The 17,114-nt window shown below is 44.9% G+C and overlaps 1 protein-coding gene across 2 annotated transcripts in view; it reads right to left on the reverse strand.

The window, feature by feature from the left end:
• PTPRA (protein tyrosine phosphatase receptor type A) overlaps positions 1-10,928 on the reverse strand; it is a 196,600-nt gene extending 185,672 nt beyond the window's left edge. Inside the window, exon 1 of one of the 2 annotated variants that reach the window (XM_067468553.1) lies at positions 10,651-10,928. The gene's annotated coding sequence lies outside the window, so the exon portion shown is untranslated. The remainder of the gene's footprint in view (positions 1-10,650) is intronic. The other variant, XM_060779432.2, reaches the window with a different exon arrangement.
• Positions 10,929-17,114: the final 6,186 nt, after the last annotated feature.

A 17,114-nucleotide genomic window follows, 5' to 3' on the forward strand; every position in this document is an offset into this window, starting at 1 on the left:
ATTGTATTAGGCCATGTCACCATTCTGCAGGAACCATCAGTTTGGCAACCTAGCATTGATTCAAAAGTCTTGCTCTTTTAGCAATCCAAACAAGTCACTATTGGTACCTCCATTCTGATAAGAGTAAGAATGTAACTGTCTATCTGTTGTTGTTCATTCGTTCAGTCGTCTCCGACTCTTCGTGACCTCATGGACCAGCCCACGCCAGAGCTCCCTGTCGGCCGTTACCACCCCCAGCTCCCTCAAGGTCAGTCCAGTCACTTCAAGAACTGTCTATCTATATATATATAAATGTTCTGTGCATAATGAGTACCTTAAAAACAAAAGAACCAATGAATAAAATCACACCAAATTTGGCAATAAAACACCTCACTACACAAGGAATGACCATCACTCAAAAAATTATGATTTTGTCATTTGGGAGTTGTAATTGCTGGGATTTATAGTTCACCTATAATCAGAGAGCATTCTGAACTCCACCAATGATGGAATTGAACCAAACTTGGCACACAGAACTCCCATGACCAACAGAAAATACTGGAAGGGTTTGGTGGGCATTGGCCTTGAGTTTGAGAGTTGTAGTTCATCTACATCCAGAGAGCACTGTGGACTCAAACAATGATGTATCTGGACCAAACTTGGCATGAATACTCAATATGCCCAAATATAAACACAGATGGAGTTTTGGGGAAATAGACCTTGACATTTGGGAGTTGTAGTTACTGGGATTTATAGTTCACCTACAATCAAGAAGCATTCTGAACCCCCCCCCCCCCAAACGATAGAATTGGGGCAAATTTCCCACACAGAACCCTCATGACCCACAGAAAATACTGTGTTTTCTGGTGGTCTTTGGTGACCTTTCTGACATCCCGTCGCAACCCCCCCCCCAGGGGTCCCAAACCCCAGATTGAGAAATGCTGCCTTAAGGCCATCCAGTCCAACTCCCTTCACCAGAGCAAGAAAACATAAAGCCCTCCTGACAAAGAGCCATCCAGCCATAGAGTTAGATGATTCACACACACATGTTTATGACAGATATAGTACCATAGATTTGAAAGGGACCCTTAAAGAAGGACAATGATATGTTGCATGTTCCAGAGTAGGCAAACCAGACAATCTCCACATCAACACTGGCAAAGATATTCCCAGGTGACACTATTCTGGAGACGAATGAAGTTGTTCCCCCATTAGAAATACCAAACAGTCATCATTAAATGCTCAAGAACTCAGAAACCTGAAGGCATTTGTCTTGATTACTAAAATTCATTTACTGAACTCATAATCTTATTTAAGAATAAAAATGGCTTTGGCTTCAAAAAAAAAAAAACACTGGCAAAGAAGCAGCAAGAAATACCATTGACCCACAAGCATTAAGAAATTACATATATTAGAAACCAACACTTTCTCATTACTTTATTTTCCAGATCACCAGACTGGGCCACAGCAACGCGTGGCAGGGGGCCACTAGGAACAATATAAAAATTGAGCCACAGACATTATTTGTATGCAGAGGTTCCCTAACCCCTGAGAGTTATGTCAAGGATCTCTCCAGGGCAAACGGTTGAAAAAGGCTAGACTGATAAGCCATCACCTGCATGATGACGTTTTCCACTCCTTTCTATAAAACGTCATTATTTGAACCCCAGTCCCTCTGTAAGGAAAACATGCCCCCTGTCACTAAGCTACACCTCCTCCCCATTCTGGAATGATAAAAAAGTCACAGAGTTGTGGATTCTCTAAATCAACAATTCAACGATAGTTGTGGCGATGGGAAAAAAGATAATTATTAGTCTCTTTAAACAAGAATTATCAGATGACCAAGTCCCATGGACTAGCCTTTAGTTTAAATGTGGTCAAGTCAAAACCTGAGAATGTGCAGTTATAGTTTACTTAGGATAGAGTGGTCTAAGGAATATAAAGATCTCTCTGAATGTTATTCTCTGGACAGAAGTACCGTCCCACAGAACTGTGGAGTTTTAAACACCATTCCCAGACTCCATGAAGAATGGACACAACAACTACTTAAAGGAAGTTTGAGTAACTACACTTGCCCAACTCTTCCTGATTAAGGACCTCACTATAAGCACTGTCAATAGATGAAGTGCCTATAGCATTAGTTATGGGAGTATTATACGTACATCTGGTTGACATAAACATGGATCAATAGAAAGGAGAAAGCCTACTTAAAATAATTGGTTAGTCTGTTGTGTTCACTTCACAGAATCATAGATTTGAAAAAAGACCACAAGGGTCATCCAAGGCACCACAGATTATGTTTCCTATTGTTCAGCTTTGGTGCGTTTCTGGGGTACCTATTTGATGAAGGGCAACTGTACAAAATGCTTATTTTGCGTAGTGTCTCTGAAGTTGAGCAGTGGCCTAATTACCCTAAAGCTCAAACTCAGTGGAATACAAGGTCCTCATGTATTTGACCTCACAGTGAACTAAATCGCATTTCAGAACCAGAGTTTTGGTTACATTTGCAAGATGAATTCAAAATCTTGTCTGAGACAGCAAAATTAGTATTGCTGCCTTTCTCAATTACATATCTCTGTGAAGCAGGATTCTCAGTCTAGACATCAGGCATGGGCAAACTTCAGCCCTCTGAGTATTTTGGACTTCAACTCCCAGAAATCCCAGCCAGCTTACAGGTTGTTAGGAATTCTTAGAGTTGAAGTTCAAAACACCTGGAGGGTCTAAGTTTGCCCATGCCTGCTATAGGGTTAAAGGTTTTCACCTGACATTAAATCCAGCCGTGTCTGACTCTGGGGGTTGGTGCTCATCTCTGTTTCTAAGCCGAAGAGCCGGCGTTGTCCGTAGACTGCATGGAGTGCCATTACCTTCCCGCCGGAGCGGTACCTATTGATCCAATTACATTTGCATGTTTTCAAAATGCTAGGTTGGCAGAAGCTGGGGCTAACAGCGGGAGCTCACGCTGCTCCCTGGATTCGAACCTGCGACCTTTCGGTCAGCAAGTTCAGCAGCTCAGCACTTTAAGCTACTGCACCACTGGGAGCTCTCAGGTACCAAAACAAAATACAGAAGCTACTTAAATGCAGAACCAGACACTCGTCTGTAATTATCATCAATCGAACCTAAAATAAGAAAACTGCAAAAAGGGGAAACCAAAGGTGTCTCATTAAACATTTATACATTATTTTATGTTTTGTCTTAATTTAGGCCTACTGTTACACTACCATGCACTCTAGTTCTGTTGTAATGCAAATGGTGTGACATATTGAAATTGGGAAGCATTTTTATATATGGTCAAGTTTTGGCAATATAATGTGTATTGGTGGCAGATGATAATAAATTGAGATATTACGGTAAGTTATGGTAAGTTATGTAATTTAATAGACACTGCATAACTGTTTGGATATCCCTTTACTTTACATTCCCTTACTTCCCTCCCCACCCCCCACCGGCTCAACCCCCCACCCCCCACCCCCAAACTACTCCTAAACCACCATTACTTTGAAATGTGTAGGGTAGACCTAAGGGGTTCTGCCATAGAAATTGATTCTAAAAAGGGCACAGATAGTCAAAAAAAGCTGGGAGCCACTGTCCTAATGACACCCGATTCCATATTATTCTGAAACCTAAGGAGGGTCAGTCCTGGTTAAACCTGAATGGAATGCCACCAAAAGATTCCACAAGCTGAAGATTTTATTTCAGAGGAAGGAAATGGTAAAAACGCCCCTCAGTATTCCCTGCCCAAGAAAATCCTATGGAATTTATGGGATCACTACTAATTGACAGGCAACTTGAAGGCACACAGACAGACTGAAATTGGGGGAGGCAGCATCTGCTCCATGGAGACAAATCCCAGCTCAGAGAGAGAATATGCATACAAAAAGTTTTACACTCAATCCCTGGCATCTCTAGTGAAAAAAACCAGGCAGAAGGTGATCTGCTCAAGATCTTGGAAAATGCTGGCAATCAAAGAAGACATGAGAAGCGCTCTGGATCTGGTACAACACAACTTCCACTGATTATGAGATTAATGAATACTCTTCCATCAGCATGAGACTTAATAGCGTATACAGTTCAACATGCATTTGTTGATTTAAGCCAGCAGAGAACAAGTTAAGTATAACTACTGAAATAGTTAAAGAAAGTCACGAAGAAAGAATTAGTTATGTATGATCACAGGTCTTTTGAAATGCTCTGAAGGAGTTTAGTACATGAAACTGAGTAACATGCTTAATACAGCTTTTTCATTCATTTGTATAGCTTAAATCAGTGTTTCTCAACCTGGGGGTCAGGACCCCTGAGGGGGTCGCGAAGGGGTGTCAGAGGGGTCGCCAAAGACCATTAGAAAACACAGTATTTTCTGATGGTCATGGGGATTCTATGTGGGAAGTTTGAGCCAATTCTATCATTGGTGGAGTTCAGAATGTTCTTTGATTGTAATGAACAATAAATCCCAGCAACTACAACTCCCAAAAGTCAAGGTCTGTTTTCCCCAAGCTCCACCAGTGTTGCGCATATTGAGTATTTGTGCCAACTTTGGTCCAGATCCACCATTGTGTGAGTCCACAGTGCTCTCTGGATATAGGTGAACTACAACTCCCAAACTCAAGGTCAATACCCACCAAACCCTTCCAGTGTTTTCCATTGGTCATGGGAGTTCTGTTTGGCAAATTAGGTTCAAATCCATCGCTGGTGGAGTTCAGAATGCTCTTTGATTATAGGTGAACTATAAATCCCAGCAACTACAACTCTGAAATTACAAAATCAATCCTCCCCCAACCCCACTAGCATTTACATGTGGTTGCATTGGGTATTTGTGCCCAGTTTGGTCCAATGAATGAAAATACATCTTGCATATCTGATATTTACATTATGATTTATAACAGTAGTAAAATGACTACAAAAACAATATTATGGTTGGGGGTCACCCCAACATGAGGGACTGTATTAAGGGGTCATGGCATTAGGAAGGTTGAGAACCATTGGCTTAAATACTTGAAATTGTTACTCTTGTATTGGTGAAATGAAAGAGAGAATGGTAGACTGAGCTTTGCAGTCCACACTGCACCTCTCAATTGCTTGCTGGACTGTCCCTTCCAGGCCCAAAGCACAATTCCCACCCTTCCCAACATCCATTTGTCAAATCCTTTTCAACATTCTCCTCTTCCACACCCTTTTTTCTTACTTCTTAGCTGCCAACCAGGTTGAGGGAGACAAACTAAACAACATCCAACAGGGAAACGGATGTAACCAGGGGGGCCTCCATTTCCCCACTTCTCACAGCAAACACTTAAATATTCTGCAGAGGAGGTGGGAGGAAGAGGGATAATGGCCTCTTTTGACGCTAAAGGTTTGGCAATTAAAGACACACACTAAGGTTAAAAATATCGGAAAGACTCCTAGAAGGAAGAGGAGAACTGCAGACTGAACCCCGATTCTCATCAATTCCCAAAGCTAAAATTAAACTGGAGAAGGAAGGCAGCCAAAGAGACTTGCCAAGATATTGGGGAAAGAAAAAGAAACAGATGCACAGTGGGGGAGTAGAAGGACCCACTCACCCAGAATTAACATCTGGAAAAAACATCTGTTTTGGAAACATTGGGATTACGAAATTCAGGTCCAACTCACAAAGATCAAAACAATTTTTTTTTCTAAAACAAATACCTATTATCATTTTTTAAAGACAGTTCCCTTGAAATTAGGGTGGAAAAGAACAAAATCATTAAACTAAAAAAACCCAACCCTTCAATCCTATATACATTATTCTGGGAGTAAGAAGCATTGGATTATTATAATATTTATATCTCACTTTCCTCCCAAAATTGGAGTTCAAAGAGGATGCACTGGGGCCTTCCTAGGAGTAAACAGCATTATTACCATATCTATATCATCCTTTCCCCACAAAATTGGAATACAAAGAATATCCAATGGAACTTTCCTGGAAGTAAGCTGCTCTAGATTGTTGTTGATGTTATTACTTCTTACCTTTGCCCACAATTTTGGGACTGTCCTGTGAGTAAACAGCACTGGATTAAACGGAATCCTCTTTGAACCCCAATTTTGTGTGACTAAGTAGCATTCATGGGGAAATTGGGGTTCTCAGGGGATCCAATGGTATCTCCCTTGGGAGCGAGCAGCATTGGATTATTCTTATATCCACTTGTATCATACTTTCCTGCAAAACTGGGTTTCGAAGAGCATCCAAGGGGGTTTTGTGGGAAGATGAAACATGGGGTGCTTATTATATGCAAAAAAAAATTGAAGATTAATCTAGACAAGACAGAGGTGCTCCTAGTCAATCATAAGACAGATCTGGAAATATGGAGTCAGCTTGTGTTAGATGGAGTTACACTCCCCCTGAAAACACAAGTTCGCTGTTTGGGAGTACTCCTAGATTTGGCTCTGTACCGGAAGGCCCAGGTATCAGCTGTGACCAAGTGTGCTTTTACACAGTGAAAGCTAGTGAGCCAACTGCACCAGGTCCTGGAGAAGTCAGATCGGGCCATGGTGGTTTGTTCTTTTGTTACATCCCAGTTGGACTACTGTAATGCGCTCTACATGGGGCCACCCTTGAAAAGTGCTAGGAAATTGCAATTGGTCCAAAGAGCAGCAGTCAGACTGGAGCTGACCACAGGGAGCATACAACTCCTCTGTTGCGACAACTTCACTGGCTGCCAATGTGTTTCCGGGCACAATTCAAAGTGCTAATTTTGACCTACAAAGCTCTATATGGCTCTGGTCCAGGATATCTGAAGGACCGCATCTCTTTCTATGAACCTGAGAGACATCTATGATACTGGAAAGAGTCTTCTCTCGACCCCACCACCCGCTCAAGCACACTTGGTGGGAACACGGGAGAGGGCCTTTTCGGTGGCTGCTCCCAGGCTATGGAATTCCACCCAAAAGAAACCAGAATGGTCTGATCCTTGCTGCCTTCCACAAGCAGATCAAGACCTTGCTCTGCCAACAGGTTTACGGATTACCAAAAGTCAACATGGATTTCTCAAAAACAGGTCATGCCAGATTTATCTTATCTCTTTTTTTTCAAGAGTTACAAGCTTGGTAGATGCAGGGAATGCTGTGGATGGAGCATATCTTGATTTCAGTAAGGCCTTCTAAAAACTCCCCCAAGACCTTCTTGCAACCAAATTAGTCAAATGTGGGCTAGGCAATACTAATATTAGGTGGATCTGTAATTGGTTAAGCGACCAAACCCAAAGGGTGCTCACCAATGGTTCCTCTTCATCCTGGAAAGAAATTACTAGTGCAGTGCCGCAAGGTTTGGTCCTGGGCCCAGTTCTGTTCAACATCTTTATTAATGACTTGGATGAAGACTGAAAGGGTGTGCTTATGAAGTTTGCAGATAGGACCAAATTAAGAGGGAGAGTTAATACCCCAGAGGACATGATTAGAATTCAAAATGACCTTAACAGATTAAGACTAACAACTAACAAAATGAATTTTAACAAGGACAAATGTAATATACTAGCCGTCCCCTGCCACGCATTGCTGTGGCCCACATAGGGGTTCTGTGTGGGAGGTTTGGCCCAATTCTATCGTTGGTGGGGTTCAGAATGCTCTTTGATTGTAGGTGAACTATAAATCCCAGCAACTACAACTCCCAAATGTAAAGAGTCTATTTTTCCCAAACTCCACCAGTGTTCACATTTGAGCATATTGAGTATCCGTGTAGAGTTTGGTCCAGATCCATCATTGTTTGAGTCCACAGTGATCTCTGGATGTAGGTGAACTACAGCTCCAAAACCAAAGGACACTGCTCACCAAACCCTTCCAGTATTTTCTGTTGGTCATGGGAGAACTCTGTGGCAAGTTTGGTTCAATTCTATCGTTGGTGGGGTTCAGAATGCTCTTTGACTGTAGGTGAACTATAAATCCCAGGAACTACAACTCCCAAATGTCAAGATTCTATTTTCCCCAAATTCCACCAGTGTTCATGTTTGGGCATATTGAGTATTTGTGTAGAGTTTGGTCCAGATCCATCATTGTTTGAGTCCACAGTGATCTTTGGATGTAGGTGAACTACAATTCCAAAACTTAAGGTCAATGCTCACCAAACCTTTCTAGTGTTTTCTGTTGGTCAGGGGAATCCTGTGTGCCAAGTTTGGTTCAATTCCATCGTTGGTGGATTTTAGAATGTCTTCGATTATAGGTGAACTATAGATCCCAGCAATTACAACTCCCAAATGACAAAATCATAATTTTTGAGTGATGGTCACTCCTTGTGTTATGAGACATTTTGTTGCCAAATTTGGTGTGATTTCGTTCATTGGTTCTTTTTAAGGTACTCATTATGCACGCAGCATTTTGTATATAGATAAATTCCATTCCACTTAGGCAAATAAAAAGAAAGAAAAGAAATGCAAAGATACAGGATGTGTGGCACCTGGCTCAACAACAGTCTATGTGAAAAAGTTCTTGAAGCATTCATGGACATGAGGCAAGAGTGTGATGCAGCAGCTTAAAAAGCTAATGGGATTTTAGACTGCATCAGAAGGAGTATAGTGTCTATACTGTTATTCTGCTTTAGTTAGGCCTCTTTACATGGAATAAGACTGTATCCAGTACTGGGTAACACAGTTCAAAAGAGTTATTGACAAGCTGGAAGGAAGGTGTCCAGAGGAGGACAACTAAAAGGATCAATGGTGTGGAGACCATGAATAATCCCTATGAGGATTCCTGGGCCCTCTAAAATCGCACTAGCTCGGCCCAGCCTTTTAAACTGTCTTGAACAGGCATGATTATTTTAAATATATGTGCTATTGCGGTTTTTAATGCTTATTCGTCTAGTTAATTTTATTATTATGCTGTTCTCTTTGTATGTATTGATTATGTCACTTGGAAACTGCTCTGAGTCCCCTTGGGGAGATAGAGCGGTATATAAATAAAGTTTTGTTGTTGTGTCGCCTTCAGGCTGATATGGGTGGGATAAAAGTAGTGTAAATAAATAAATCTATCTATCTTCTATCTATGTATATAATAAAAGTCAGTGTTTGTATGTGGAGGAAGGACGGGAGGTGTATGTGGCAGCGTTCTGATTGGCTGCCACTGTGGTACTATTTGCATATGGTCTCTGATTGGCTACCACAACATTCCGAGTTAGCAGAGAGAAAAGGAAAGGGGCTTGAGGCTGTCAGGAATGGTTGGAGTTGAAGTCCAAAACACCTTGTGGCCCCCAACAATGACAGAACAGGACCAAACCTGGCACCCAGACACCCCCCCCCCAAGACCCACTCAACATCCTGGTGCAGTTTGAGGGAGGATGGACCATGGATGACGGGACTTGCAGTACTTTAACTCACTTCCTTAGAGCATTGTGGCCCACACCAAGGACAGATCAGGACCAACAATGGCCCACTTTACAACCTGGTGCGATTTAGGGCAGGATGGGCCACGAATGATGGGATTTGCAGTACCTTCACCCAATTCACTTCCCACAGAACATTGTAGCTCCTACAAATCACAGACCAGGTCCAAACTTGGCACACAGAGTACTCATGACCCACTCTACATCCTGATGCAGTTCTAAGGCAGATGGACCATGGATGATGGGACTTACAGTACCTTTACTGACTTACTGAAAGCATTCCGACCCTCATCCAATGACTGATCAAGACCAAATTGGCACAAAGAGCCCCCACGACCGACTCTATTCAGCTGCAGTTTGGAGGAGGGTGGACCATGAATGATGGGACTTCAAGTACCTTCACTCACTTACTGAAACCATTGCGACCCTCATCCAATGACTGATCAAGACCACACTTGGCACACAGAGCCCCCACGACCCACTCTATATCCTGCTGCAGTTTGGAGGAGGGTGGACCATGGAAGATGGGACTTGCAGTACCTTCACTCACTTACTGAAACCATTGCGACCTTCATCCAATGACTGATCAAGACCACACTTGGCACACAGAGCCCCCACGACCCACTCTATATCCTGCTGCAGTTTGGAGGAGGGTGGACCATGGAAGATGGGACTTGCAGTACCTTCACTCACTTACTGAAACCATTGCGACCCTCATCCAATGACTGATCAAGACCACACTTGGCACACAGAGCCCCCACGACCCACTCTATATCCTGCTGCAGTTTGGAGGAGGGTGGACCATGGAAGATGGGACTTGCAGTACCTTTACTCACTTACTAAAACCATTGCAACCCTCATCCAATGACTGATCAAGACCAAATTGGCACAAAGAGCCCCCATGATCAACTCCTCCTCCTCTACATCCTGATGCAGTTCTAAGGGGGATGGACCATGGATGATGGGACTTCAAGTACCTTCACTCACTTACTGAAAACATCGCGACCCTCATCCAATGACCAATAAAGACCAAACTTGGCACACAGAGCCCCCAAGACCGACTCTACACCCTGATGCAGTTCTAAAGGGGATGGACCATGGATGATGGGATTTGCAGTACCTTCACTCACTTACTGAAACCACTGCGACCATCACCCAATGACCAATAAAGACCAAACTTGGCACACAGAGCCCCCAAGACCGACTCTATACCCTGCTTCAGTTTGGAGGAGGGTGGGCCATGGATGGTGGGACTTGCAGTCCCTTCACTCACCCCTGCCTGACTCCTAGGCCCCTTTCCCCTCACAGAAGGCCAACCACAACACTGACAATGTGGGAGAAGGACTTACGGAGAGGGGCCAGCGGCGGCTCCCCGGCCTCCTCCTGCCTGGGGCCGCTCCATGCACGACGGCGGGGCTGCTGCGTCTGGACCGGAGGCGGCGGTGCTTTTGCCCGCCTTTCCTTCCCTCACAGGCGACGCCTCGGCCCTGGATGCAGCCGCCGCGTGCAACGCGTACGCTGATTGGACCCGCGGAGCGTGCCCGCTGGGAGGGCGGCTCCGATTGGCTCAAGCGCGGCAGCTCGCGCCGCCTGCTTATTTCCTGCCTCCCACTCAAAAGCCCCGCCTCGTGTTTTACTTATGGAAGGTGCGCTGTGATTGGGCCGCTGAAAGAGAGGCTTTGATTGGCTAAGAAGTCATTAACCCCGCCTCCTTTCCCCTCCTCTGTCTTCTTCTTCTTCCCGCCTTCCTTCAAAAGCGCCGCCTCACGCTTTAGCTCACTTCATACCCGCGTTCTGATTGGACCGCTGAAAGGGAGACTCCGATTGGCTATACTATCACTATCTCCTCCTCCTTCTTATTCCCGCCTCACGCTTTCCCTCACTTCATACCCGCGTTCCGATTGGACCGCTGAAAGGGAGGCTCCGATAGGCTAAAGCACCACTAACTCCTCCTCCTCTCCGCTTCTTCCTGTTCCCACCTCATGCTTTTCCCTCACTTCATACCCGCCTTCTGATTGGATCGCTGAAAGAGAGACTCCGATTGGCTAGAGTACCACTAACTCCTCCTTCTCTACTGCTCCTCCTCCTTCTTATCCCCGTCTCACGCATTTCCTCACTTCATACCCGCCTTCTGATTGGAGCGCTGAAAGAGAGGCTCTGATTGGCTAAAGCGCACCAACTCGCCCTTTCTCCTTACTTAAGCCTCTTGCTCAAAAGCCCCGCCTCATACTTCACTTCATATCTATGGAAGGTGAATTATGATTGGGCCGCTGAAAAGGAGGCTCTGATTGGCTACAGCGCACCGACTCGCCCCTCCTCCTTATTTCTGCCTCCCACTAAAAAGCCCCGTTTCATACTTTCCTTCACTTCATATCTATAGAAGGAGCGCTCTGATTGGCTAAGCGTCACTAATCCCGCTGTCTCCTCGTTCCTCCATCTTCCTCTTCTTCCCGCCTCCCTCTCAAAAGCCTCACGTCATATCTATGGAATGTGCGCCGTGATTGGGCCACTGGAAGAAAGGCTCTGATTGGCTAAAGGGCACCATCTCGCTCCTCCTTATTTCTACTTCCCATTCAAAAGCCCCGCCTCATGCTGGCCTACACTTCATACCTGCCTTTTGATTGGACAGCCGAAAGGGAGGCTCTGATTGACTTAAGGCACACCAATTAGCTCCTCCTTTTTTTTAATTCCCGCCTTCTTTTAAAGGCGCCGCCTCATGGTTTCCCTGTCTTTTCCCTCATACCTATGGAAGGTGATCTGCGATTGGGCCGCTGAAAGAGAGACCGTGATTGGCTAGGAAGACAAACTCGCTCCTCTTCCTTATTCTATCCTTTCCTTCCCTCACAGGCATACTATTAGTATGCCAACTGTTCCCAGCAATAAGGCCTCAGGAAGTTCGATTTAAACGAAGATACAACTTCAGAAGGCAGATTGGACTAAATTCTCAGACATGTTAGATGACATGATCACATCGGTCACGCCAATCCCTGAGGAATACGAGCATTTTATTGAAATCGTGAAAACCTGCTCACGGGCCTCCATACCAAGAGGCTGCAGAACCAACTACCTTCAGGACATTACTCCTGAAACAGCTGTCTTGTTGGAAAACTATTACAGGCTCCACAACGAAGACCCATTTAGTGAGCAGACCCTCCAGGCAGCGCAGAGCATTGTGTCCTCCATCTCTGAAGTCAAGAAAGAACAGTGGATCAAGTTGATCACAGAGGTCGACATGGGCAGGAGCAGCCAGAAGGCGTGGAGGTTGCTAAGACACCTGAGCAACCACCCCTCACAAACTAATACCCATGCCAACATAAAGGCAGATCAGATAACACACCAACTCCTGAAGAATGGGAAACCCAACTTTGCCACCAAAGTAGGAAAGAGACCAATAGTCAGACAACAAGAGATTGAGAACAACAACCTCCATGAACCTTTTACATCTACTGAATTGATACCAAATGAGAGACTCCCTCCTGGGCACACAGAAGACTGGGCGACTTGGAAGGCATTGAACAGACTGCGCTCTGGCACCACGAGATGTAGAGCCAACCTTCAGAAATGGGGCTACAAAGTAGAATCCTCGACATGCGAGTGTGGAGAAAAACAAACCACTGACCACCTGCTGCAATGCAACCTGAGCCCTGCCACATGCACAATGGAGGACCTCCTTGCAGCAACACCGGAAGCACTCCAAGTGTCCAGATACTGGTCAAAGGACATTTAATCAACTACCAAACTCACACATTTTGTATTTTGTCTGTTTGTTTGTTCTGTTCTGTTAGACTGGTTGTTCTGACACGACAAATAAATAAATCTACTGAATTGGACATGGCTCTCAAGAAATGTAAGAATGGCAAAGCAGCTGGCTTGGATGATCTACGGATGGAACAAATCAAGAACTTTGGTCCAAAAGCAAGGCGCTGGCTGCTGGAGCTGATGAACAACTGCATTGCATCCTGCCAGATCCCCAAAATCTGGAGGAAAGCAAGAGTCATCGCCATCTTGAAGCCAGGCAAAGACCATAACGACCCAAAAAGCTACAGACCAATCTCCCTGTTGTGCCACCTCTACAAAGTTCTGGAGAGACTTATTTTGCATAGAATTATGGAAAATATAGACCCCTGCCTGATCCCACAGCAAGCTGGCTTCAGAAAAGGCAAAAGCTGCACATCGCAAGTGCTGAACCTGACTCAGCACATAGAAGATGGCTTTGAAAGGCAGCAGATCACAGGAGCTGTCTTCATAGACTTGTCAGCAGCCTATGATACTGTGAACCACCGCCTCCTCCTGAGAAAAATGTATAATATCACAAAGGACGACCACCTCACCCGCCTCATAGGAAACCTGCTACAAAACAGGAGCTTTTTTGTTGAGTTTCAGGGCCAGAGAAGCAGATGGAGGAAACAGAAGAACGGCCTGCCTCAGGGGAGCGTGCTTGCCCCATCCATGTTCAACATCTACACAAATGACCAGCCACTGCCAGAAGGGACAGAGTGTTTCATCTATGCTGATGATCGTGTCATTACTGCTCAAGCAGGGAGCTTTGAGATGGTTGAAAAGAAGCTCTCCGAAGCTCTAGGTGCTCTTACTGCCTACTACAGGGAAAACCAACTGATCCCTAATCCATCTAAAACACAGACATGCGCCTTTCACCTTAAGAACAGACAAGCATCCCGAGCTCTGAGGATTACCTGGGAAGGGATCCCACTGGAGCATTGCAGCGCACCCAAATACCTGGGAGTCACTCTGGTTCGTGCTCTGACCTACAAGAAGCACTGCCTGAACATCAAGCAAAAACTGGGCACTAGAAACAACATCATACGAAAGCTGACTGGCACAACCTGGGGATCACAACCAGACACAGTGAAGACATCTGCCCTTGCGCTATGCTATTCTGCTGCTGAGTATGCATGCCCAGTGTGGAACACATCTCACCACACTAAAACAGTGGATGTGGCTCTTAATGAGACATGCCGCATTATCACGGGGTGTCTGCGCCCCACACCACTGGAGAAATTACACTGCTTAGCCGGTATTGCACCACCTGACATCCGCCAGGAAGTAGCAGCCAATAGTGAAAGGACCAAGGCAGAGACATCTCCAGCCCATCCCTTGTTTGGGTATCAGCCAGCATGTCAACGACTTAAATCAAGACATAGTTTTCTTAGATCTGCAGACACTCGCTGGAACACCCCAGCAAGCGAGAGTCCAAAAGTGGCAGGCTCAAACCCAGAACCTCAATCAATGGCTGATACCAAATGAGAGACTCCCCCCTGGGCACACACAAGACTGGGTGACTTGGAAGGCGCTGAACAGACTGCGCTCTGGCACCACGAGATGCAGAGCCAACCTTCAGAAATGGGGCCACAAAGTGGAATCCACGACATGCGTGTGTGGAGAAGAGCAAACAACTGACCACCTACTGCAATGCAACCTGAGCCCTGCCACATGCACAATGGAGGACCTTCTTGCGGCAACACCAGAAGCACTCCAAGTGGCCAGATACTGGTCAAAGGACATTTAACCAACTACCAAGCTTGCAAAATCTGTGTGTTTTTTTTCCCTTTTCTTTTTAATCTGTGTATTTGTTTTGTTCTGTTAGAATTGTAACACAATGGTATGGTTGCTGATGACACGATAAATAAATAAATAAAACCCGCCTCATAGTTTCCCTATCTATATTCACAATTATTTCCATCCTAAGGGAAACTCATTTTGTATTAGGAATCAAGCCAACAAGGCACTCACTTTGACAAATAAAGTGAAGCTGTTGCCTAAAATCTCCCAAGGGTATGTCTACACTGTAGAATGAATGCGGGTTGAGACCATTTCCTAAACATCCCTCCTCTGTTGGATAGACTTCACTAGGAAACCTTGTGGCTAATTACGCCACCTAGTGGCACTACAGGGAAATGAATTATTGAAACTCAAGGCAATCTCATTGAATCTCAATCAATTCAACAGAGTTTGCAGCAGCCATAAAAAGGTTTCTGGAGCAGAACAACTACTTTCAAAGTAAGCAACACACGATTGAACAGGCAATAACACTTTCAAACTAGGAACAGAAGATTTTTCAAATTTTGTTACTTAGAGTTGTCTTCTCTAGGCTTTGCTGTCTTCTCATGATATGGCCAAAGGACTTCAACTTTGTCTCTAGTCTCCTTCCCTCCAGTGAGCAGCCGGGCTTTATTTCCTGGAGGATGGACTGGTTGGATCTTCTCGCAGTCCAAGGCACTCTCAGGACTTTCCTCCAGCACCACAGTTCAAAAGCATCTCTCTTCCTTCGCTCAGCCTTCCCTAAGGTCCAGCTCTCACATCCGTAGGTTACTACAGGGAATACCATGGCTTTGACTAGGCAATGGATCTTTGTTGCCAGTCTGATGTCTCTACTCTTTACTATTTTATCGAGATTGGCCATTGCTCTCCTCCCAAGAAGGAAGCGTCTCCTGATTTCCTGGCCACAGTCTGCATCTGCAGTCATATTTGCGCCTAGAAATACAAAGTCTGTCACGGCCTCCACATTTTCTCCCTCTATTTTCCAGTTGTCAATCATTCTCGTTGTCATAATCTTGGTTTTTTTATGTTTAGCTGCAACTCAGCTTTTGCGCTTTTTTCTTTCACCTTGATTAGAAGACTCCTCAGCTCCTCCTCGCTTTCGGCCATCAAAGTGGTATCATCTGCATATCTAAGGTTGTTAATGTTTCTTCCAGCAATGTTAACCCCAGCCTTGCATTCGTCAAGCCTCGCACATCACATGATGTGTTCTGCATACAAGTTAAAAAGGTTGGGTGAGAGTATGTGCCTTTCCCAATCTTGAACCAGTCTGTTGTTCCGTGGTCAGTTCTGACTGTTGCTACTTGGTCCTTGTACAGATTCCTCAGGAGAGAGGGAAGGTGGCTTGGGATGCCCATCCCACCAAGAACTTGCCACCATTTATTATGATCCACACAGTCAAAAGCTGTGTACAAACCCACACGATCTGCAAAAGTGAGAGGATCCCTCCTATCCTTTGTTGAACATAGCATTTGTTGTATTTTCTTGGTGGGTCTGTAGATAGTTTGTATGTTGTGTCTCACTTCTGCAGGAGTCTACTGTGTACCATGCAGCTGTGGAGAAGTCTACAGAGGGACCACCAAATGCAGCAGCATTGCCCAAACACGAATCAAGGAACATGAAAGGCACTGCAGACTACTTCAGCCAGAGAAGTCAGCCATAGCAGAGCACCTGATGAACCAGCCTGGACACAGCATATTATTTGAGAACACAGAAATGCTGGACCACTCTCACAACCACCACGTCAGACTACACAGAGAAGCCATTGAAATACACAAGAAGCATGTGGACAATTACCAACAGAAAGGAGGAAACCATGAAGATGAACAAAATCTGGCTACCAGTATTTAAAAACTCTAAAATTACAACAGCAAAACAGCAGAGGGGAAACAATCAGGGACATCTAATCACCTCTCAACAAAAGATTGCTCCAGGCACTGCCAGGCTATCAAGGTGGTCAGTTGAAACATTCACACCTAGGTCCAGCAGACAAGAGTCCTTTGTCCCACCCTGGTCATTCCACAGATATATAAACCCTTTTTCCTAGTTCCACGGGACATCTAATCACCTCTCAACAAAAGATTGCTCCAGACACTGCCAGGCCATCAAGGTGGTCAGTTGAAACATTCACACCTAGCTCCAGCAGACAAGAGTCCTTTGTCCCACCCTGGTCATTCCACATATATCTAAACCCTTTTTCCTACTTCCAACAGACCTCACTACCTCTGAGGATGCTTGCCATAGATGCAGGCGAAAC

Source organism: Anolis sagrei, chromosome 5 (genome assembly GCF_037176765.1).
Source record: "Anolis sagrei isolate rAnoSag1 chromosome 5, rAnoSag1.mat, whole genome shotgun sequence".
NCBI lineage: Eukaryota > Metazoa > Chordata > Lepidosauria > Squamata > Dactyloidae > Anolis > Anolis sagrei.